Below are 23,751 nucleotides of genomic sequence, written 5' to 3' on the forward strand. Positions count from 1 at the left end.
CCCAGGGGATAGACCTCCTGGGTGAGTACCCATTTCTTTAGTTATTTGGCTCCTTTGTAACCCAGAGTCGATAAAATGTGGAGCTGGAAAAAGCACAGCAGGTCAAGCAGCAGCTGAGGAGCAGGAGAGTCAATGTTTCGGGAAGAACTCTTCATCAGGACCCACAACCCAAGCTATTTCTGTGCACAAATGCTTGGCATTCAGGATGAGCCTCTCACAGTCATATGCAGTCTCATGTGTTGTGGTTAAATGTTTACAGTGTTACAAGTGAAGCCCAACAAGCTTGCTCATGTGAACTCAAAGGGGCACCTTTTGTGGCTGTGTTCTTGTCCCATGCAGGCTTTTAGTATCCAGCTATAAGCTGTGCTGGTTTTCCTGGTTGTGATGAAAGGTTGGTGACCTGATGATGCTGTTGATTGTAACAGTTCCTTTTAAATTTCACATGTGATCTCTGGTTGGTGTATGAAAGGCACTGCAGTGTCAGTAATGCTACACTGGTAACTGAAATAATGGATGTGACTGCATATGAGGCTTCCATCCTCCTGTGTTGCAATCCTCATCAGTAGCAACCTGGCAATAGCTCACTCACAAGAAGGATTGACTGGACGGTGGCACATACCTTGGCAGAGCAAGTGTGAACCGTTCGTCCCTTTACAGGACTGGAGCTGGATTATCTTGGGCTTCCACAGGCATTGACCTCTGCAACCGCCTCTTCCCAAGCTGCTTTGTCACTCAAGATGGCCTCTTCTTGCCAACCAGAGAGAAAAGAACATCCTTCGCTCCTGAAGAATCTGCAGGAGGTACCATTTTTTGCCTGGTCTCTGTCATCTCCAGGAGTGACTGGTGATGATGAGTAGAGGTTTGGTGGTGCTCCTTCTAAATACGGCATCCAAAATCTGACCTAACATTGAGTGTGGGTTCCTCCTGCATTTTGGACATGCCATGACAGTTAGCTTCCAAAGAAAAAAATCTGCCCAGTGGTAACTAATCAGTAATCAATACATGCACACAAAGCATTACGGGCTTGACCCTTGCTCATTGTATTTTCAATAACTAAAATTGAAGACCGAGATAGTTCTGATTGTAATATTTACTACAACCACTGCACCACAAGAGGCCCTTATATAGCACCTCAGAGATGGTGTTACACACCTTTGGAACAGGTGTGACTTCAATCTGGGCATCCTGGCTCAGCAGTCGGGACATTCCCGCTGCATTGCAAATACTATCTTATTGTTGACACCAATATTAAACTTAGTGTGTCGTTACTGATGACATGGACAGGATTGGAGTGGATCTGACCAATTTTTACAGAAGGTGCTGAGAAGAGCGGGAAATGATGGAGAATGGATTTTAATGTGGATAATTGGACAATGTGTAAGGAGGCAAGAATTTTGTAAGCTGTGTAATTAATGAGCTTGACCAGTATCATGTTGGGAGAGTGTCTCTCCTTGTGAAGGCATCTACAATTGGCAAACACAGTTTCAGCATAAGAGGTGTCATATAGTCTCCCATATAAGACAGAAGTGAGGAGAACTTTTTTGGACCAGAGGGCTGTTTGTTCATTGAATATCCTCAAGAACATTGGCTCATTGAATATATTCAAGACTGAATAAGACCAATTGTTGGTCTATGAAGGAGTCCAGGATTATGGGAGCCAAGCGGGAAATCAGAGGGAAGGCCACAATCGGATCAACCATGTGCTTAGTGAATGTTGGACCAGAATCGAGATGCACATGGCCTATACTTGCTCCTTTGGTTGGGATGCAAATTGATCACCTCACAAAGGAAGGATACATGTGATTAGATTGAGGTTTCCCAGTGATTAAGGGTGGCAGATAGGGTCAATAGAGAGAGAAACTATTTTCACAGGTCAGTGAGACTGAAACGGGGTGGGGGGGGGGGGGGGTGGGAATAGGGTATAGCCAGACCTTACTGGAGTGAATTGAAGAGACGCCTTCTCTTACAAACAGTTTGAAACACTCTTGAACAAAAAGCAATTGATTCCAGATTAATTGTAAACTTTAAAGGTTAAATTTACGTTATCCAAAAGAATGTGGAGGAAGCACTGGTTGAAAGCCAGACTATTCCAGTGCTTTCTGGCCCGTCTTTCATCTTAAATAAACTTGAGCACATTGAAAACTCTTCTATTTGGGCCCTAACTAACGCCAAGTTCCATTCGCCCATCGTCCCTGTGCTGTCTTGCAAATCCAACAATGCCCCATTTTAAAAAATGTGTGTCATTCTTACATGGCTTCAACCGCCTCCCACCTCTGGAACATCAAACAGTCTTCCTAGTTCTTTGCACTGGTCTCATTCTGTTCAGGGCTGATTTTGATCGCTCCACCTTTTTGGTGTTCATGCTTTCAGCTGCTAGGGCCCTTACCTCATGAAATTTACTCCCTCTTCATTCATGATGCCCCTTTAGCATAGCTTTTGATTTAACTGCCTTACGTAGCTGTTTGTCAAACGTTTTGTGATAATGCTGCTATGAAACGCTCTGGGGCATTCTGCATTTTCAAAGGAGCGACATAAAGGTAATTTTTTGGGTAACTTGTGCATTGCTGAAAATGTGTTGCTGGAAAAGCGCAGCAGGTCAGTCAGCATCCAAGGAGCAGGAGAATCGACGTTTCGGGCATGAGCCCTTCTTCAGGAATGAGGAGAGTGTGCCAAGCAGGAGGAGGGACTTGGGGGAGGGGCGTTGGAAATGCGATAGGTGGAAGGAGGTTAAGGTGAGGGTGATAGGCCGGAGTGGGGGTGGGGGCGGAGAGGTCAGGAAGAAGATTGCAGGTTAGGAAGGTGGTGCTGAGTTCGAGGGTTGGGACTGAGACAAGGTGGGAGGGAGGGGAAATAGGAAACTGGAGAACTCAGATTTCTCCAGTTTCCTCATTTCCCCTACCCCCACCTTGTCTCAGCCCCAACCCTCGAACTCAGCACCACCTTCCTAACCTGCAATCTTCTTCCTGACCTCTCCGCCCCACACCCCCACTCCGGCCTATCAACCTCACCTTAACCTCCTTCCATCTATCGCATTTCCAACACCCCAACGCCCCTCCCCCAAGTCCCTCCTCCCTACCTTTTATCTTAGCCTGCTTGGCACATTTTCCTCATTCCTGAAGAAGGGCTCATGCCCGAAACGTCGATTCTCCTGTTCCTTGGATGCTGCCTGACCTGCTGCGCTTTTCCAGCAACACATTTTCAGCTCTGATCTCCAGCATCTGCAGTCCTCACTTTCTCCTAACTTGTGCATTGCACAAATACCATTAGGTACACACAAAAGTTTCTGCTGACCAGATTGTGTAGATCGAGTTGAGCTTGCTTTGCATTTTTATCCAAAGTCATTGTTGATTATGGTTTAGTATTACTTATCTGGAAACCTACATGCAAAATAATGCAGCATCTATAAACATTGCACCACTAACAATTTTTTCACAGACATGAAAACTGGTACTAGGCAACACAACTACTTAATTTGCTTTGCCAGTAATTAGAATTTTATCTTGAAAAATCTAAATGACAATTTTATGACTTGTATTTTATGACTGATGCATTTTTTAAGAAGGGTAGTTAATTGATGAAGGTTTGCTTGTTGTATTTATTTAATATTGCTCTCTATATTTAACCAAATGATTTGTGTTTATAAGTCTATTTAAATAAATGCATTAGCAGCTGTATGTATGTTCAGTGTATAATACATCCATTTTAGATGGTTATGATAGTGTCGCATCAGGCTGCATTTACTGTTAGATTTTGCTATAATTAAGGGCAAATGGTCATGTAAGTATCCAAGAGCAGATTGCAGATTGAAATCACTAAGGGAGCAGGGATTAGAGACTCAGGGCGATAGCAATACAGATTTTACACCAACTGCTGTGCCTGTCTTTTAATGATTCATAATAGACTCAATTTCTCATTTTATAATACGTATCACTTCTGATGATTGGAGAGATAATGTCTTCTATGAGACTGCTACTATACAAAACAGTTCTCCAAAGTACCAACTTGGAACAGCATTAAAATAAAAACAATGTTCAGCATCGCACTTGGGCTGAAGAGAAACTGATTTTGATCAGGATCACTCTATCTAGTTGAGAAAGTTTGTTCATGTAGAGATAGGAGAACCAAACCTGTGAACATTGACTGTCACTCCCCACTCAAAGATTGCACGCTCAATATTGAGCCATAAAGCTGGAGGGTTTATATTTGAGATGTGAGTACATGCTCTGGGTTGGCAGTTTGGTGTGGAAATCATGGAGTGCTGTATTGTCAGAGGTGCTGTCCTTCAGAAATCAAGCAGACACTCTACCTACCTTCTCAAATGGATACCAAAGCTTCTGAGGTGATATTTCAGATCTCTGAAAGGATGAAGCATGCAGATTTGTAGGAATGCAGAGTACAGTTGATCTCCATTTCTAAACGGACAGGCAAAAAACTTGGAGTTTTACCAAATTAAATGAGATATTCAAAATACTGAGGTCATTTATGAAATCTTTGCATCCTCTTCAGTCACAGGCAAGCTCCAGAGGACCGGAGAATAGCCAACATTGTTCTTTTGTTTAAGAAAGGCAACAAGGATAATCCTGCAAAATTAAGGCTGGTGAGCCTTACATCGGTGGTAGGGAAAATATTGGAGAAGATTCTTAGGGATAGAATTTACTCACAGTTGGAAAAGTATGGATTATTAGTGATGGCTTTGTGCAGGAAGTTCATGTCTCACAAACTGGACTGAAAGTTTTGAGCAAGTGACAAAGGTGATTGCTGAGGGCAGGGTGGTAGATGTTGTCCTTAGCAAGGCCTTTGACAAGATCTCTCATTGGCATGCTTATCCAAAAGATGAAGACTCATGGGATCTGCAGTGAGCTGGTAAGATAGACACAGAATTGGCTTAATCATAGAAGACAGAGTAGTGGTGAAAGGGTATTTTTTTTTGACTGGAGATCTGTGACCTGTAGGTTCCACAGGGATCGATGGTGGGACCCCTGTTGTCTGTAATATATATATATAAATGATTTGGAAGAGAGTGCAGGTGGCCTGATTAGTGAGTTTGCAGATGGCACAAAGATTGAGGAGTGATGTGGATAGTGAGGAGGATTGCCAGATGATACAGCAGGGTATAGAGAGGCTGGAGACTTGGAAGGAGGAATGGAAGATGGATGTTACTCCAGACAAACAAATCTTTCAAATGATTTGGAAGATCCAATGTAAGGGGAAAGTAGACAGTAAATGGCAGAACCCGTAGTAGCATCAGCATACAGATGGATCCACGTGCACAGGTCTACCATTCTTTGAAAGTAGCAATACAGTGGACAAGGTGGCCAAGAGGACATTTGCCATGCTTGCCTTCATTGGTCAGGACACAGAGTATAAAAATGAGCAAGACATGTTGCAACTGTATAGAAATTTAGTTAGGCTCCATTTGAAAAAGTGTACAGTTCTGGTCACTACCCTACCAGAAGGGTGTGGAGGCTATGCAAAGGATATAGAAACTGTTGCATGGTTTAAGGGTATTAGCTGTGAGGAGAGTTTGAACAAACTTGCTTTGCTTTCATTTGAACATTGGAGGGCAAGGGGCCACCTGTTAGGAATTTACAAAATTATGAAGGGCATGGATAGAATGGATAGTCAAAGTCTTTTTCCCAAGGTAGAAACAGATAAGGTAAAAGGGGTAAGTTCAAAAGAGACACGAGAGGCAAGTTTTTTGACATATGGGATTGGAGGTGGTGGAGACAGATACAATAGCAACATTTAAGAAGTAGCTTGGCAGATATATGAATAGGCAGGGAATAAAGAGATAATGACTGAGTAGAGGCAAAAGCTTTTTACTTTAGAAAGGTGTTATGTGTTGGCACAGTCTTGGTGGCTGGAGGGCCTGTTCCTGTGTTGTACTGTTCTTTGTTCTTTGTATGTGTTTCCCTTCCGAACCACTCTCCACCCTCTCCACTTTTATGATGTTCCTTCAAACAGAACTCTGACCAATCTTTGAGCCAATCATCCATTATCTCTTCTGGCTACAGGTATCAATCATTGCCTGAGTCATCCTGCAAAGTGCCCTGGAACATCTTATTGCATTAAAAGTGATATATAATTGCAAGCCATTCATATTATTGTGGTATGGGTTTTGAAAGAGCTTCAGATTGATTTTGTTTTGTTTGGTAGTGAGCACTGACACGGAGCAGGACACTGAGCCACTTCTGTTGTGTAATTCTTCAAATGGATGAGCAACCAGGTGTTTGATTGAGCCTGGATTTGGCAAACTTAACAGAGTGAAGATTGAATCCTATCGAGACCGGAATACCTGCACTGTCCCCTTCAAACATCAACATGGCAACATTTACAAAGAAGCAAACCTTCACAGTACACCCAAAACCAAAAGAAGACAGCTTGTATTTCTGTAGCACCTTTTGCAATGTCAGTACATTTGAAAGTGCTTTACAACCAATCATTTTGAAATGTGGTTCAATTGTAGGAAACACAGCAATCGATTTGCACGCAGTAAGGTCTCACAAACAGCATTGTGATAATGACCAGATAATCTGTTGATCAAAGGGATTAGTACTAGTCAGGATATCAGGGAGAAGAGCTCACTGTCAATGTTTAAACAAGCACCACAGATCCCTCAGCACTTCCTTCCAATTCTTTTTCCCCTAAATCACTGGCCTCAGAAGTCAGAGTGTTGCCCACTGAGTTGCCGGAGCATGCAGAGCTAACGATGTCTTTTGTTGTGTCATCAATCCTGACTGGTTGTCATGTAACCCCTCGAAACTCTGAGGAGCCGCACCTCTTTGCCAGTGAGATTACTGTCACAGTTCTCTGCCATTTGCAACGCAGATGTTGTCAGGCATCCTCTAATCACCAAACCGTACTTTTCTCCCTGAGTCAGAGGCAAATTGCTTTTTCTTTCATACAGGACGGCAAACTTGTACAGCCGACTGATGTAACAGTGTTGATTCAGACAGTCGAGTGTGTCAAACTGATGATGCTGTCACTCAATTCCATCCACGACCTGCTACAATATTGACAGGATTCCAAATTGTGCATGATGGCTGATTGTGGCACCTTTCTGTCCCTGCTCCTCCTGTATAAACAGATAGTCAGTCAGAATTTTGCACGCACTTTGCATTCCAATGTTACAATTTGCTGTCGCAATGTTTTAAAAATACACTTTTAACTGAAAGTAGAGTTAATGGAAAGTGAAATCCCCACGAGAAGGAAAATAATAGGATGTGCAGGAGTGTAAGATGCTTTTTAGATATGAATGATGAATGAATAGAGATGCATGGTGGCTGGAAGCTGTAAGTTTTTGAGATGGAACAATCAGCAAAATGTGTTGGGGACAGAAAAGTGCTGGTGACATTTGCTAGAAACGATTGGGTTGGCATGACATTATGTAAAAGGTAAAAACAAGGACTGCAGATGCTGGAAACCAGAGTCTAGATTAGAGTGGTGCTGGAAAAGCACAGCAGGTCAGGTAGCATCTGAAGAGCAGGAAAATCGGCGTTTCGGGCACAAGCCCTTCATCAGGAATAGAGGCAGGGAGCCTGCAGAGTGGAGAGATGAATGATCTCTCCATTCTGCAGGCACTCTGCCTGTATTCCTGATGAAGGGCTTTCGCCCGAAACGTCGATTTTCCTGCTCTTCAGATGCTACCTGACCTGCTGTGCTTTTCCAGCACCACTCTAATCTAGACCCTTGCATGACATTATAGCCAGTAAAAGTCCAGGGTCCAGTTGCTCTCTTGCAAACGCCACTGAAAGAAGTTGTGGCTGTCCTCCAGGTCCTAGCCTCCTACTTATACATGTCAGTCCTGATTGCAGGGATTTCACCGAGTCAATATCGCATGCAGCTGAGTTACCGATTTGGGTTTTTCAGAAATAACATAACATGAAAGAAATAAAGTTAAAAATCACACAACACTAGTTTATAATCCAACAGATTTATTTGGAAGCAATAACTTTTGGCTCCACTACCACCTGATGAAGGAGCAGCGCTCCGAAAGCTAGTGCTTCCAAATAAACCTGTTGGACTATCACCTGGTATTGTGTGATTTTTAACTTTGTACACCCCAGTCCAACACTGACATCTCCAAATCATGAAAGAAATATTATGCCTTTCTATAGCACCTTGCACAACCTCTGGACATCTCAATGCACGTTACACCAATGCAGTACTTTTGAAGGGTTGTTTTTGTTATCATGAAGGGACCACAGCACCCAATTGACACACAGGATGATCCTTCAAACACTGAGGTGCGAATGAGTGAATTTGAAGTTGAGGGATAAACATTGGCCAGGACATACGGGTGGGAGCTTCTCTGCTATTCCCCTGAATACTGTCCTGGCAGGTGTTACTTCTGATTTTTGCTCCTAGTTTGAGTCTTGGAGATAGGTCAGCTTTGTGAAACCAGGGTTTATCCTATCAGAATGGCAGGCTGCACTTCTGCATGTTTGGTCAGGGGTGAGGCAGGCTGGACTGGAAGTTGCATTGAGATACTTGGACTCCAGAACTGTGGTAAAAGTTTGAAACTAAAGACTAAAACATAAAACATCCCTCCTGCTCCCTCTCCTTCATCCAACCCCATGCTCCTCATGCCCCATTTAAGACATCATATGCCCACCTAACCATCCCCCATAGCCCCTTACACCATCTATGCCACCCGCTACCCCAATCATCCCAATTGCTCTTTATGATCTCAATGTCATCCCATACCAACCCATACTGCCCCCAACTGTCATCCCTTGCTCCTCCATCTCCATGCCAACTCACCCAGTATCCATCATGGGAAGACCCCAGGAAGCATGCTGGCAGCATCTATTGATGACGTTAGTAACGGAAAAACACACTGTCTCATTGATGAGAAAACGAGAGTAAATAAAGTGAAATTCTGTCAATCAATCCATTATTGAAAAAAAAACATTTCACAGTGCCTAATCTCTGATGTCCATTTAATAAGCAGTTAGAGCTGACCATTAAAATGTTGGCTTAAGAGGTACCTCATTGTAAAATGATATTTTGGGAAAATAGTCATGCCACACAAATCTTACAATGGTTGGTTTTTGTGAACAGATCCCATGAAACACTTTGCACTGTTTTCTTTAATGTCACTTAGTTTTTGGAGAGTTCTTTACTAACTCTATCAGTTCCTTTGAAGTTATGCACTATTTACGCACCAGCATATTGTTTCACAATTCCAAAAGGTGACCCAGGAACAGATCCAAAGGAGCACCTTAGCTCTTCAACAAAGTAGAAATATAAACGTTCCCTCAGCCCTTACTCCTCATCCCACTTCATTGTTCCCATACACCCCCCCATGCCAATCAATGCAACCTAATTTATCTCCTCATTTCACATGGCTCCTCATACCCAAATACCCAAATAGTGCCTGACTCCACCCATTAATCTTTTGCCTTCAACTACAATTCCAACTCATTGAGTATCCACTACAACCCTTGCACATAGTTACATTATTGAAAGCATATATTGTAGATTATATTGAGAATAACATTCTTTTTAATTAAGAGCATTTTGACACTTATTGAAGCTTATGACAGATTAACAATTATTGACTCATCTTGGCTGGTTGACCCATCTTCGCAAGTGGTGAATAGTTGAAACAACTCCAAGTTGTTTCTGCATCTTTTATACACAACCTTCTACACAATCCCAAAAGGCACCTGACCCCCCTTTGAAGGATCTCTGACCCTACTTCCAAAGAAAACATGACATCTCTCCCTCAAGGATCTCTGACCCCCATCCTCAAGTTGCCCTGGTACCATATCCACAGGGCACCTCAACTCTCGAAAAAGACACCCTAGCTAGCAGGAAGTTAGGTATTGTGAACACTTGTATAGTCTAATCTCAGAACTGCAGATGCCAGGAATTCTAAACTTCAATTTTAATGGAGACAACAGGTCATTTAACTGGCTAACTGTCTCCAGGAATTGCACATGTGTGAACTATGGACCCTCGCAATCCCACCCCCATGAAAATGAGAGATGCCAGGATTGCGGGCAGTTTTTGGAATTCCAGAACTTTTTCCAGCACTTTCACTGTAATAGAGACATTCTCCAAGATGGCAAAAGTCAGGGCCTCGGTTTGAAATTTTACTGAAAACCGGTTTTGTGTGCAACATGAATGTGCAAACAATCCAAATGAATTATTCTGAACACTTACGGTCTAATCTGTTCCTTTATACCCTGATGTTTGAGTATTGTTATAAATTATGGTCATTATTGTCTTGTGGAAGATAATTTCATTCAAAAACATATATAGCGTCATCATGAGAATTTTGGAGAAGCTGAGGATAATTAAGAGTAATACGTTAACAATGTAGTTGATAACAGATTCAGTGATACTCCCAGGATACATTTGGAGTGATGACTCCATTACATTTGTCTCTGTGCAAGTATTGCCATGAGAACAGTTAAATTACAGAAGATAGCACGAGAATGTACCGCCAAAACTCCCAATGTCAGAGAAGATCCAAGCTGACAGTCAGTCGTGTATGGAAGTACTAGTTATCCTTTTATTTTAATGAATATTTTAAAAATAAATGCATAATATTGTGTCTGCCTCCTCAGTGCTGACACCTAATTACAGCAGAACAGTAGCACACTGCTAATATCACCAGACTAGTAATCCTGACACCTAGAATAATGCATTTGGGATAGAATCCAACATGGCAGCCAGGCAAATTAATGTTCAATCAATTGCTAAATCTAGAATAAATTCTAATCTCACTGATAATGTTCACAAAGCTATTAGATTGTCATAAAAAGTCACTAATTCAGTCCTACCCTTCAGAGAAGGAGATGTGCCATTCTTACCTGCGACTCCAGACTCATAGCAAGCTGTTTGAATCATACCACCCGACTGGAAAGCTCCTGCTGCTCTCTCAGTTATAGGTACCTCTCCAGTCCCAATCCAGTCGTGGCTGGGGAAAGACTATAAATGTTGCAGCGTCAGTAAGGTTTGCATCCTGAGAATAAAGTGAGGATATTTCAGTAAGAGAGATCATTCATCTCATTGCTTTTAGAGTTCCTTTAATTATGCATGCAGTTAAATATTTATTCTTTTTCATAGTGGCTTTTAAATGCAGAGACTGGATATTAAATTGCCTCTTTGTTCTGTGATAATCTTTAATTTTCTCATTTAATCATACTTATAGAATTTTACTTTCCAGAATAGTTACTCAGTCCCTGTGTCAAAGACTTTCCACATGAAGTTTAAATCTATGTTAGTAATTGCTCTGGTTTTTTCTCCATCAGGATATCCTCACATGATGCTTATGCTGTCTATCATAACATCAGAAACTAGATCCAGATAATGTGGTATTGAAAGATCCAATATGTGTTTATCACAGTTGCTCATATATGCAAATATTACATCTCCCAGACACACCACGTCTGGGCTAAAGTTAAACGATTAAATAACAGTTAATAGTGTTATTTAACTATTAAAATAATGCATGTTTCAAGTGAACCCAAATAAAACGGTGTCTGGAAACTTTATACACTCTGATCACATGCTTTGATATAGTTATGATACCATGTCTCTTAAAGACATACCGACGTACTGACCACAAGACATTGCACAACAATCTTGTGTATGGCATGCACGTTTGGATAAGCACGTGAATAAGAAATGTTTGGAGGGATATGGGTCAAGCGCAGGCAGGTGGGACTAGTTTAGTTTGGGATTATGGTCGGCATGGACTGATTGAATTGAAGTCATGTTGGCATGACTCTATGACTCTACAGCTGTATGTCAACATGTCACACTGAAATTAATCCTTACGTCAGCTTCTTACAATGAGAAAACAATAAGAGTTACTTTCAGCTTCTGAACTTAGGCTATAATTACTTTCCTGTTATGATACCCAGCCAATTCTCCTTTCCATTAAAAGTTTATGAGACTATCACCTGACTTTATTAATGGTTAGAAAATATAATATAAAAGAAGGAGAATGCTACCTCCTGTCCTGAGCTTCCCTCCAGAACAACCAAGAGCCTACCCCAGTTGCAACTAATGGTGGAAGAATTTAAATTCATTACATTCTCAATCGCCACAAACATTACTCTATAATTCCTTCTGACACATCTTACCAACTATTGGTATATACCCTACCCACCTTCTCAAGTACAATTAGGGATGAGTTATAAAGGGTGTGGGGATGGCACGGTGTCCCAGTGGTTAGCATTGCTGCCTCACAACATCAGGGACTCAGGTTCAATTCCTGCTTCGGATGACTGTCTGTGTGGAGTTTGCACATTCTCCCCATGTCTGTGTGTTTTTCCTCCGGGTTCTCTGGTTTCCTCCCACAGTGCAAAGATATGCAAGTCAGGTGAATTGGCCATGCTAAATTGCCCATAATTTTAAGTATATTAGTCAGAGGGAAATGGGTCTGGGTAGGTTACTCTTCGGAGGGTTGGTGTGGACTTGTTGGGCCAAATGGCCTGTTTCCACACTGAAGGGAATCTAATCTAATTAAACCAGGAATAACTGCAGTGACAACTCAAATGAACAAAATACTGAAAGGGGTAACTTAACAGGTGAAGAATTAACGTTTTTCACAGAGTCATGAAAATAGTCATGGAATTCAATCCCTAAAACACTGTCTAAGATCCTGAAGCTCCATTTAATAAAAAGTAACTTGACCTTATTTTGTTACCATGAATCAGGAACTGTCTGTTAACCCCCAAAGCAAGGCCCCAACACAGAAATAGAACAGTACAGCTCAGCAACAGGCCCTTCAGCCCACCATGTCTGTGCTGACCATGTTGTCATTGTAAACTAATCCCATCTGCCTGCACAAGGTCTGTATCTCTCTCTATTCCTTGTCTGTCCATGTGTTTGTCTAAATATCTCATAAGCGTTGCTATTGTATCTGCTTCTATTACATCCCGTGTGCTAGGCACTTACTACCTTCTATGTAAAATAAATGCCTCACCCATCTTCTTTAAACTTTCCCCTTCTCACTTCAAAACCATGCCCCGAGTATTTGGCATTCCCAGCCAGGGAAAAAGACTCCACCCTATTCTTGCCCCTCATAATTTTATACCTATTCTCAGCCTCCGACGCTGTCACGAAATCAATCCAGGTTCATCTGATCTCTCCTTCTCGCTAAACAATTCCAATCCGGGCAACACCCTAGTAAATCTCTTTTGCACTCTCTCCAAAGCCTCCCCATCTTTCCTACAGTGCGATGCCCAGAACTGCACACTCTGTAAAGCCCCCAGCTATCTAAGCCTTTGTCTTCCTCAATTTCTTCCCCTCCTGCAGTTAGAAGACATCTTTCCTACTCGGGACCTCCTGCATCAGGAACTCCAGGGGCAGATCCAGGATGCTGTGTTCCCTCCCTTCGAGAGCCTGAGTAATCGAGCACTGTCCCAATGTGAGGTGAACAGGATTATTGCACACCCTCAGTGGATTGGGTACAAGAAGAGTCTAATCAGGGTTTGAGTACTAAACCTGCAGATTTTTAACAAAAACAGAAGTTGCTGGAAAAGCTCAGCAGGTCGAGCAACATCTGTGCAGAGAAACGTAATTTATTGTTTCAAGTCTGATGACCCTCAGAACTGCAGCTTTTTAGCATCTTTGGCAAGTCCAAAGAATAGTAATCATTAATTAGGACCAAGATTGTGTGCAAAATCCAGGATTTTAAACAGGCAAGGCTTATTGTGTCCATTAAGCAAGTATTTTGGCTAAAAATAATCCCTTTTAAATCGAACATGGGGGAATGACTGATCCAAAATGTACTATGAATCACAGTATTTCAATTGAGTAGATGGTTACACACCAAAACTAACTCAAGAACGTTCAGAAAGAATATCATTATTCCCCATAAGTTAAGTGGATACTATTAGGAGGGAACATTCACATGGTTTGCAGATTTGAATTCTGTAATCTGAAGTTGGTTTGCTCTGTGAAACATTTTGAAATGTCCGGATTACATTAAAAGTTTAATACAACTGTGACTTATGAATGTTGAACTTTACAAGATGATAATGATTGAAATGTCCCCTTTAACTTAAGGTGAAGCAGAAAACTCTAAAAAAGGGGGATACTGGAGTCATGATAAAGACCTGTTCAGAGACTTGCTTATGTGATCTTGTTGCCACTAGGAAGAAACTCAAATGGAAATATATTTGAATTCAAAGTGAACTAGTGCTTCCAATTAAACCTGTTGGACTATAGCCTGATGTTGTGTGATTGTTAACTTAGTCTTAACACTCAGTGCTTCACAGGCAAAAGACAGCTGTTATTTGAGAAACAGAGAGACAAAGAAGGTGTTGCTGGGGAGAAGAGGTAAAGATAGTTCCACTAAAAACCAAGCAGAATGCTGGTGAGAGTTTGTTTTCTATTCAAAATGGAGGAAAGAAAATAAACAACATTCTTGGAGATTTAAAGAAGGGTGTCACAGAGATGGGTCTTGCCAGTCAATATTGGATCCAAAAAACTCAGGCTGGTGAAAAGATGTTCAAAGGATATGAACATTTTGAACCTAGCATGACAAGGAGAGGTGAACCAGCTGAAGAGCTGAGAGATGCTTTGAGTGATGCTGCATATCTGGCAGAAGTGCAGCGCACAGTGAAAGGAGTTGTAAGACCAATTGCATTAGTGTATTATTGCAAAAAGTGCCTTTTCTCTAATTTGGCGCATTGATTTTCTGCTAATGAATGTTTGATCTAAGTTAACTTTAGTTCGCTTGTTAGAGTAAAATCTTAATAGTGAACTCTTGTCTGCCAATTTATTTCTGATAGTCATTTGGGAAATTTGTGTCTCTTTGGAAGTTCTTGATTTTGATTGTAATGTTATCAGTATGACTTTAATCAGACAGAATGTCATGTAATCATCAGCCATACCAGAAAAAGGTAAAATTATCAGCTAGGAAGGCACCAATCTGCCTTCATATTCTCTTAGATTCATCTCTACCTCACAGCAATATGAGTGTTGCTTTGGTGTTATTATTTAAATTAAAATGATTAAAATGCCCTTGCACTGAGTAGAAACCAAGGTTTGAAAACTGGTGTGAGAATTGTTGTTTGGTACAATAATAATAAATATACATGATTTGATAACTGTTGTATTTAAGAAATATTAATAATTTAGGATGTCAATGGAATTTTTCGAACACCTCAGAAGCAGAAAGATTGAGAGTTGCTGCAAGTCGATGCTCCTTTGGCTTTCAAACAATGACCTTGAATTGAATACTGAAGGTCTTTGTTCATAATGTATCTGGCAGAATAGCAAATGGTATGCAACAATCAGGCTGCGAAAATGTATGAATTTGGAATTGAGGCTAGTCCGGTGCCCTGAGAGCATGGGAACTGTTGACATAGTTCAGCAAAAGTGGCTCCTGTCAGAATTCCTCACCTTCTCCAACACAATGAAAGAATTATCCCACTGTACACATTTTGTCCACTAACAGAGAAACATATTGAACCTTCATTAAACAGATGCCTGAATACAATTAATGCTACAGCAGAATACAAGGAGATGTTTCCACAGCAACCAGCCTTAGTATTCTGGGTAATGTCCAATTAAGCTGCTTCTGTTTTTAGCACCAGGAATAATCCTAATTAAAATTTGACCATTGTCTCTAACTTTTAGTCAAGTTCGAGCTGTTGATTGCACTGAGGATGATGAACTGATCATGGTAGCTGCATGCTATACATAAAAAGGTTTTGCAATTATAAGCAACTTTCACATCCTTAGGACTTCCCAAAATGTTTATGGCCATTGAACTAATTCTGAAATGTAGTCACTGGGGTGATGAGCAAAATGCAGAGTCCAGCTTCTGTGCAGCAAGATCCCACAAATGGTAATGTGATAGATAACTAAGAATCAATGACTGAGGCTATTGTTCTCTGAACATAAGGACATAAGAAATAGGAGCAGGTGTAGGCCACTCAGCCCTTCAAGCCTATCCTACACAATAACTGATCTGCTGCAGCTCTCAACTCCTGTTTTGTGTCAGTTCATCATAACTGTCAACCCCTCGATAGTTCAAAAATCAATCTACCTCATCTTTAAACACTTCCAGTGATCTAGCCTCCCAAACTCTGTAGTAGAGAGTTCCAGACATTCACTGCTCTCTGGGAGAAGGAATTCCATCGGATTTCAGTGTTAAATAATGTGCCCTAGTTTGAGATCCCCCATTAGCAGAAACATCATGTGAACTTCTACTCTGTCGAGTCCCCTCAGAATCTTGTAAGCCTCAATAAGATCACCCCTCATTGTTCTAAACTCTGCTGAATAAAGGCCGAGCCTATTTTGCCATTCTTGGAAAGTCAACCCTTCATTCCAGGAATCAGCCAAATGAATCTGTTTTGAACTGTCTCCAACGCTCGAATATCCTTCGTTAAATATGGCAACTGAAACTGTGCTCAGTATTCCAGGTGCATTCTCACCAACGCTCTGTACAGTTGTAAGAAGAGTTCCCTATTTTTAACTCCAACCCCCTAGCAATAAATGAAAATATTCTTATTGCCTTCTTAATTGCTTACTGAATCTGATTTGCTTAGATAAGAAAGCCCAAAACCCCCTGTGGTTTTGTTTTGGAAAGTCTCTCCTGGTAAAGAATAATCTGCCTTTTGACTCTTCCCAGTGCATGAATTCTCACTTTCCTACCTTAACCTTCAATTGCCGGGTTTTTTTCCCTGTCACTCAACCTAGATATCCATCCCCTTGCAGGTTCCTTTTGTCCTCGTCACAATATGCCCTCCCACCTGTTTTTGTATCATCAGCAAATGTGGATAAATTACATTCTGCCCCTTCATCCAAGTCATTAATATGGAGAGTAAATAATTGAGATCCTTGGGGTACTCCATTAGTTACATCTTCCTAACCTGAATAATACCCATCAATCCAGTTTCCCTCTGACTGCTGTGTGTTAACCAATCCTCAATCCATGCTAATACGTTACCTCCATTACCATGAGCTTCTATCTGTTCGATAACTTTTTATGTGGCACTTTATCACAATCTTCTGGAATGCCAAAAACACCACATTGACTGGTTCTCCTTCATCAACTCTGCTTTTTGTATCCTCAACAATCTCTATCAGGTTTGTCAAACATGATTTCCTTTTCATATATTTATGTTAGCTGTTTGATTGCATTAAGCTTTTCTGAATGTCCTGCTATTTCTTCATTAATAATCGATTCTAGTAATTTCCCAGTGACAGTTGTTAGGCTTATAGTTTCCTACATTCTGTCTCCCTCCAATCTTGAACAGAGGTGTCCCTTCTAATCCAAATAATTTGCCCCTTGTGATAGAGACATTTCCTCCCATCAGCATGTTGCTTATTCATTATCCTTGAGATGTTGATAGTGACAGTGCAAAACATTGGATTGAATTATCTGTTCCCCATTATCAAACCCCAGTCTCACCCTCCAAGGACCCATACTTAATTTAACTACTCCTTTCCTTTTTGTATGCCTCAGAATCTTTTGCCATTTATATATTGCCTGCCATTTTCCTTTCATAATATTTTTCTTATTAGCATTTTAGTCATCCACTGCAGGTTTCGAAAAGAAACTTAATTCTCTGACCTAAAACTAATTCTTGCCACTTTGTATACCTTAGCTTTGATTGGATACCATTCTTGACCAACGTTGTGAACCACAGGTAGTTTTTGTGGTTTTTTGACAACAATAAACTTTTTGCTGCGCAAAAATGAGAGATCTGCTTGAATCTGCCCTAGGGCAAAATGGTGTTGATTTAATGTTCCATCTGAAAGTTGACACCACCACTTCTGCACCCTCTGCCAGCTCCAACCTAGTATTGTGCCAGGAATATCAGCCTTGATAATTTCCTCAAATTTGTCAATTAGGAACTTTACCTTTGATGTTATGACCCAGAGGTGAAAAGGCTGACACGAGGTGAGCAAGGCATTTGATTTGATGCAGTTAACAACTGAGTAGAAAAAAAAAATCTTCACACTTCATCCATGGCCGCAAATTCTGACCTCGCCAGCAATGCCCACATCCCATGAAAGAACAACAAAAAGAAAATGTACTAAGAGTTGTTCAAAATAAGTTCCAGATATGGTGAAAATTCCAGGATCTGAGTATTAACAAGTCATTTGTCGTAATAAATCACTTGCTCCAGCTCTGTGCGTCAGTATGACAGGATTTTACACTGGTGTGGTTGTACTCAAAGTATCTGTGGGACATTGCACTGAAAATCAGTGTTCTGAAAAATATTGAGTTGGCATCACCCCCTAGAGACCACAGTTTGAAACTGTTGCATTGGAATAATGGAACCAGCTCCGCAGCGTAAAATAATCACAACATGATTTTAGTCGATGGAGGAGCAAAAACATCCTCACAAATTTGAGTGCAGAATTTATGGAGGATGTTTGTATTTTATCGCCCCTGCTTTGTTGCCAGTTCATTGGAAAATTACCAGCTGAAACTTAACACTGGACCCAAAAAACAACTCATTAATCAGGGTAACTAAAGAGATTGATCAGAGAGTTAGATTTGAAGGAAGAGACATTGCTGTGAGGGTGTAGAGGTTGAATGAACAGGTGGAGCGGAGAAAGTAGAGAACGCACAAGAGTCTAGAGACAGAGCAGCATAAAGAGCCTGGAGGGTTGTGGGGTTGGAGGAGGTTATGGGTATAGAGTGTGTAAGCCCACAGAGAGTTTGCCACACAAGGGATAAAAGTACAGGATAGTGAAATAACTCTGCGGAGGTCCAGTCACCCTCACATAGGCTGTGACCAGCTAGCTCAGAGCTAGCCCCTAGAGTGAGGAGAATCCCTGAGACTCCTGTATATAGTTTTGTGTTGAACAATATAGAGGTTCTTTGCAGCCAGCTATGAGTGGAAGAATACCTCCACAGAGGCCAGTATCCCATTGCCAAATCACCCTTCATTTACATGTGCTACTGATCCAGCTCCCTCAGAGCCAGCTCTCAGCATGAACAAGTTGTTTGACACTCCTTTTTTTTCTTTTCTGTGCAGGTGTAAGACACAGTGAATGAACAGTGAGTGCATAAAACTTTATTCATGTTCCACCGGCAGGAAGAAAGGAAACACCCCAGTGACAAGCAGAGCCCTTCTGACACTGCTGTTTATATCTGTCAGCCACGGCTCCTTGATTGGCCCAGGTTAACAACCCCACCGGGGGAATTCATCCTCAATGGGATCCACCTGGTCAACATCCTCCATTTTCTCTGCACCTCTGCTTCAGGCAAAACAACGTAAAAACACAGATTTTTCAAACTGCAATCTTTGATTAAGGTCAGAGGCGAAGTCAGAGGAGCTTTTGAAGTCAGTCAGGGGAATGTGACAAGATTAGAAGTTTGTGAACATCTGACTGAGGTCTCCAAGGGCAGAATCAGGAAGTGCAGATGCTGGAGATTAGAGTCAAGATTGGAGTGGTGCTGGAAGTATTCCTGATGAAGGGCTTTTCCCGAAACGTCGATTTTCCTGCTGGGCTTTTCCAGCACCACTCTAATCTTGACACTGAGATCTCTAAGGATCTGCGCCTATTTGATGTGGTGTGGGTTGTGAGTGCAGAAGGAACCTGCAAGAATCTGAATAATATTTTCTAACTGAAGAAGCTTTAACATAATATTACAATGTATTTACAGCACAGCAGCAGGCCATTCAGTCCATCTGGCCTATATAGCTGTTTAGATGCCACATAAATCTTGCCCTGATTTTAATCTCCCCTTCTCACCCTTTCCTCATATTCTTTCCTTCTCTTGTGTTTATTTAACTTCCCCTTAAATGCATCAAATATTCACCTCAACTGTTTCTTCTGGGAGCGAGTTCCACATTCTAAGCACTGTCTAGGATAAGAAATGTTTATTGAGTGCCTAGCTAACCTACCCTGCTCTTTAAAGACTTTGTTCCAGACAACAGTATAAACAGAACCAACTGGAGGATCAAGATGGTGCTGTGGCCCTAATACTTATTCCACTATATGATGTGGGTCTGGGATATCACAGCACTGCCAATCTGCAAGGTCATGATGACTTTCTAATAAGTGAGTGCTCAGTACATGCTGTTGGTGAATCTATTAAATGAGGTTTGACTGTGAGTGGAGCAAACCTATCATTTAAAGAAACAAAGGAAAATTTGTCTTGTAGCTTTCTAATTTATCCACTGGTGAGGCTGGAATTGATCATTTAGCGCTAGTTGCTCTTGAGAAGATGTTAGTGGCATTCCTCAATCTGTTGCAGTCTATGGAATATTTTCCACAGTCAAGTGGCTTGCTCAATCACTATAGAGAGTGGTTGAAAGTCAAATACAATAGAGTGGAGCTACATATAAAGGTAAAGTTGCCATCGTCTTTACAGACCATAGGACTAGTCTGTCATTAGGGAGAGATGACTGGTGGTGGTTTAACATGAGGGTCACTGGCCCTCTGGCAAAGGGAGAGATTGTGAAGTTTTGGAATTAAGCCCACACTGTTGGCATCACACTGTGTCAGAGATCAGTCATCCAGCTAATTGAGCTAAACCAACCACTTATTTGGAACTGAGGAAGGTTCAGAGGAAGGGTCACTCGACTCGAAACATTAACTCTGATTTCCCTCCACAGATGCTGCCAGACCTGCTCAGCTTTTATAGCGATTTCTGCTCTTATCACTCATAGGCCAGGCTGGACAACTAAGGTCATAAGGTTCCTTGATGATTTCCCAGCTTTATGGTCACTTCTATCAATGCTATCTTTTTTTGCAATGAAATTCAAATTCTGAGGCCTCTATAATAAAAATAAAAGCAAAATACTGCAGATACTGGAAATGAAATGAAATTAATGTGCCAGAAATGCTCAGCCAGTCTGGCAGCATCTGTGCAGAAAGAAACAGAGTTAACATCTTTAGACTAATATGGTTGCTTCAGAATTGAAGGGAGGTAGAAATGTGCTGGGTTTTATGCTGTTGGAATGCAGAAAGGAGAAGAACAGAGGGATAAGTTGGAAGGTGGGACAGAATGTCAAAGGTGTCATAAAACAAAAGGCAAAGGCACTGGTAATGCCAGAAGTAAAGAAACAAAATATTGGTCCAGACCGAGTGTGAATGCTGAAATTATGAACAATTCTCAGCCAGAGCGAAAATGTGAAGAAAACAAGATTCAGGCCAGCACATGGCAAAACAAAGTCAAAATGGGCAACACATTTCAAGGTGTGAAGTTGTTGAATACATTGTTGAGTAGAATGTGAAGTGCCCAATCAAAAGATGAGCTGCTGTTCCCTAAACCTGGATCTAGATTTCCTGGAACACTAAGACAGCGTAAGGAGAGAAATGTGAGCATGAGGGCAAGATGGAGGATTAAAATGGTGAGCGATTGGATCCTGTTTACAGACTGAATGGAGCTGCGCTGCCAAGAGGTCATCCCATCGGCATTTAGTGTCCCCAATGCAGAGGAGAACCATGTGACCAGCGAATACAGGTGGCTAGATTGAAAGAAATACAAATATATCATTGCTTCACCCGGGCAGTGAGGTGAGAGGTAGTGAAAAGGACAGGCATTACAGCTCCTGCAAGGGCATGGGAAAGGGATGAGATGCTGGAGGTCAATGAGGAATGCGCTTGGGTGCCATGGAGGGAAGAGTCCCTTTGAAATGCCGACAGGGAGAGGAAGGGAAGATGTGTTTGATGCTGGCATCATGCTGCAGGTAGCAGAGAATGATACTGTGAACGTGGAGGCTGATGGGGTGAAAAATGAGGACAAGGGGAACTCCTATCAGGTCTGGGAGAAAGGGTAAGAGTAGAGAGCAGAAGTGTGGCAAATGGGGCAGATACGGTTGAGGGCCCTGTCTGATATTGGGGAGGGGGTGAGGGTGGAATCCTCGGTTGAGGAAGAAGCAAAGTGTACCAGACCTTCTGTTACAGAAAGTAGCATCATTGGAACAGAGATGGAGAAACTGGGGGAATGGAATGGAGTCGGCATTTGGGGTGGCACAGTGACTCAGTAGTTAGAAGTGCATGTCTCTAATCCACACACCTCATCACCTCCTCAAAAAACATACTATAGAGCTCACAGACTATACACGCACACACACACAGAGACACACTCCGACACACACCACACACGCACACGCACACACACACACACACACACACTCCAATACACACACACACACACCCACACAGGCACACTCCAACACACAGATACCTACACACACAAACTCCGACACTGACACACACCACACACACAGACACACTCCGACACACACATATCTACACACACGCACACTCCAACACACACCACACACGCACACACAATCCAACACACCCACACCGACACACTCTGACACAGACATACCTACACACACAAACTCCAACACACACACACACCACACACACACAGACACACTCCGATACACACATATCTACACACACACACTCCAACACACACACACCCACACAGACACACTCCGACACACACATACCTACACACACACTCCGACACACCACACACACATACACACTCTAACACACACAGACACACTCCGACACACACCACACACACCAACACAGACACACTGTGACATACACACACACTCCAACACTCCGACACACCACACACACATACACACTCTAACACACACAGACACACTCCGACACACACCAACACAGACACACTGTGACACACACAAACTCCGACACTCCGACACACACCATACACATACAAACACACTCTGACACACACCACACACACACCCACACAGACACACTCCGACACACACAAACTCCGACACTCTGACATACACCACACACACACGCACTCCGATACTCCGACACACACCACACACACACACATACATGCACTCTGACACACACTCTGACACAAACACACACAGACTCTGACGCACACACACAGACACACTCTGACACAAACACACACAAACACAGATACAGACACACCCCGACACACACACACAAACACACACAGACACACTCCGACACATACACACACACAGACACACTCCGACACACACACTGTTACGCTGATGTTTCCTGCTGAGATTGACCTTGGGCCTTGATGTGATGGTGAGTGCTTTTATAAAGAACTTTTGAACACCAACATTTTTTAGGGTAGTTTTGATCAAATTTTCAATTTTAAAACTCACAGTTGAACTTAATGCTCTGATATAAAACAGATATGCCTTCAAGTGAAACGTGCTCTGAGTAGAACAAATATTGACTGAGTAATTGACAAATGATTGGTTCCATGTTGGCTGGATTTTTTCAAGTGCTACCTTCTTAATATCTCCTCTTGGTAACATGCCAAGTGGAAGGTAAGAAAGATACTAATCTAATAAAAGGAACAATATTACAGTCACAGCATTGCTACAGAACAGAGAGCAGGTTATGGGAAAGCAGCCAACAACCCATCGATGTAGACTGGCCCCTCTTTCTTTTTTACCCTTTCCTTAAGTCCCTTGTTGATTAAATTTAACTGAATTAATTCAAGTGGAAATGTTCCTGCAAATGCTTTCATCCCCTGTCAGACTGGATTCAACAATAACAACCATTAGACTTCAAAAAGCACCTTTAATATTATAAACTGTAGTGATTGTAACAAGGTCAGCCAGATGGATCTCATAGAATATGAGTTCCCTGATTGGGGCTGTTAATTTTTTCCAATCAGGGAGTCCTGGCTGACAGAGAAGAACAGGAGGTTTGGACATCCTGATCACTCTAAGGGAGCTGGATCAGTGTCAAGGACTCCATAAATAAAGGGTGACTTGGTGATGGGATATTGGCCGCTGTTGATTTATTTCAAAAACA

The 23,751-nt window shown here is 41.9% G+C and overlaps 1 protein-coding gene across 9 annotated transcripts in view; it reads left to right on the forward strand.

Annotated features, from left to right (window-relative positions):
• Positions 1–23,751, forward strand: part of caskin1 (CASK interacting protein 1) — a 647,172-nt gene that overhangs the window by 474,631 nt on the left and 148,790 nt on the right. The window lies entirely within an intron of this gene.

This window comes from Chiloscyllium plagiosum, unplaced genomic scaffold (assembly GCF_037043375.1).
Source record: "Chiloscyllium plagiosum isolate Xiang-an unplaced genomic scaffold, Cpla_swu_hap1 HiC_scaffold_20, whole genome shotgun sequence".
Lineage (NCBI taxonomy): Eukaryota > Metazoa > Chordata > Chondrichthyes > Orectolobiformes > Hemiscylliidae > Chiloscyllium > Chiloscyllium plagiosum.